Consider the following 2,731-nt stretch of genomic DNA (forward strand, 5'->3'; position numbering starts at 1 on the left):
GGACGGCGCGGGCTAGTTTCTTTCCTTTCTCCTTATAATACGTTTTGAAGCTGGCATTGAGTTGTTTTGCGCTCTGTGTGAATTGTCTAAACGTCTTATAAAAGGGAAAAAAGGGGAGCAGTTTTTTGTTCTTGGCGAAAAGGCCGAAAGCCAAATGTAGATAAAACCAGCCCTTACAAGATTTTTCTTACACGCGAGTCGTTGAAGTTTTTGCAACGCCTTCCCTCTGCATACATCAACAACACACTGTGAGCAATACAGTTGTCGCCTCTATACCTCCGTTTAAGTGGAGCAATCTTGTTGAAGCCCAGAAGTTTGAAGAAACAACGTAAAGGAAGTCGTCGATGTACACACCATAAGACGTCAATCATGATCTGGCATATCACCACCCCGGAGAAGCTGAGACTGGGAAGAGCCAGAAAATAATCCAACTCTTGCCAGGTCGGGAGATACGAACCTTGCAAGTTCCCCGAGGGAGCCTCATCTGTCTGAGCTTCATCGGACAAGTATGCAGATCAAAATCCTACGACTACTATGTCAAAATTTATTTAGCGAAATCTAGGTGTATATCAAGAGACATGCCACCCAAATTAGTGTCATGGTTATAATTTTTTATGCATTCATTTTAATGTGACATTTCCTCAGTAAATGACTCATTTAACAAATATTCATTTAGATTAACCCATTTGGCGAGTGTTTTACCAGTTTCTACTCCATTAACCGTAGTTTTGTTCGCTTTTACCCCATTTAGCAATCTATTATCGTCCTGTTAGTTAGGTACATGTGGCATGCTACGCCACAATTTTCCTCCCGTCATTTTTCCCATGTCCGACTTGGTCGAATGGCTTTGGTAGACATGTTTTTTGTCTAAAGGTTGTCATGTGTATTTTTTTTGGGGAAAACTTGCGATTTATTTATCATTAATTTTGACAGTACAACGGACATCAGAATAATAAAAATTACATCCAGATCCGTAGACCATATAGCGTGTGAACTTACGCACTGATTAGATATAACTCCGTCAACGTTTTGTCTAAAAATGACCCGCAAGAGGAGTTATATCTGCAACCTAAAATATTTTAGGAGGGGTAAAAACTGACAACACTTTCGCTAAATGGGGTAATTCAGTTGAAGCTCAGTTAAACGGGGTAATTCGAGTAAAAGTATATTGAAGTACCACTATTGACCAGCACGGCCAACTGTCCAGGGAGTACTACGCGCCTAGTATTCCACATCGCTGGATCAAGAATTAACCGAGTCCCGTACCAATGCTTGACCATGTGTACGTATGGCAATTCATATCGCTGGCCTGACCTGCACATTCGGGGTTAAAAGCCTGCTTGCGGACGGTCGTAGAACTCCACATGTCACACTTCTCCATGACTTCGCTTCGAGTTACTTCAATCCAGTTACATGTTCAGTAAAAAAAATAAAGCAGTTCATGCCATGGACATGCATATACGTCAGGAGTCTACGGTCTACAGCTTCGAGTCTTCCAGTTTCACATCTGCAGACTGCAGTCCATTCGTTAGATCTTCAGCCATTTGCGTTAACTAGAATCAGGACGACTGGCAATCTGGCATGGCTCCCGATTATTTGGGAGAGTTTATTAATTCTGCAACAGTTGCAAAGGCTGACAAGTGTGCCCGTCCGATACGTTTGGCATGCTTGTTGGAGGCACTTGGCGCTACTGTTTCCAGTTGATCTCTTCCTCTTGCGGTTGCAGGCAGGTCACTAATAACGAGGGCACTGTTAACTAATTCCTTAAAACTGTCGCTTAGCGACTGACGGCTGACCGGTAATTAAACAAAGAAGTGCAGAATAACGTGAGCGCACTCGACAGTGGCAGCCGGCTACCTCGCTAGCGGCATTAGCCACGCAGTTAACTAGTTACGGGCGATCTAATCGGAGACGCTGGGTGGGATATAAACTAATTAAACGGCGCCGGTCACTTTTAGCCGCGTAATTTACAAGTGCGATCGGGAGGGTTTTGATGGGGAATGTTCGAGCGTTAGGGGACACTGCTGGAGCTTTACTTTAGTTAGTGTGCGCAAGTTTTGGGGGTAGATATACACGGGCCACTGTGCAGGAGTTGGCTTCTGCAACCTGTTCTTTGGGCTAAGCAACCGGCTCAAGACTTGGCTACAGGTGAAGCAAAAGCATTGATATTTTTTCAGTATCAATGTGCGTGTTTGATATTGCATATGCTTCTGGTTGATTATTGCCCCTACTTGATGTCGTCACGCTTATACAACTTAGGCAACGTTTTCAACGTGGCTTTGCTCATTGCTGGGGACAGTGGCGGTGCCAGAAACCATATCATGTGTAGTCAGTTGGGTGTTGTGAAGTCAGATGTATGAACATGTATGAATTTCTATGATTTTTTTGCATGGTTTTTGCTTGTCATATGATGTAGTATTTGACAAAAATATGTGTAGTCAATTGACTACACAGGTAAAGTGTGGCTTCGCCACTGGCTGGGGAGATTAAGAAAGTACGACTTTTCCCCGTGAAGGGCTCATTCGGCTTACATTATTTTCAAATCAAAGCAATGGAAATGATGAAGGTTTGAGATGCCTTATCCATTCAAATCTTAGGATTTTTTTATGAGGTGCCACCTAATGCTAAGAATTATTAGAAATTAGGCAAGTATGGACACAATCCTAAGGAAAATAATACCTCCATTCTTGTGAAACGAATACCATACATAAAAAAATCCCCATGGTTAAAA

Source organism: Triticum dicoccoides, chromosome 5A (assembly GCF_002162155.2).
Source record: "Triticum dicoccoides isolate Atlit2015 ecotype Zavitan chromosome 5A, WEW_v2.0, whole genome shotgun sequence".
In the NCBI taxonomy this organism is placed as follows: Eukaryota; Viridiplantae; Streptophyta; class Magnoliopsida; order Poales; family Poaceae; genus Triticum; species Triticum dicoccoides.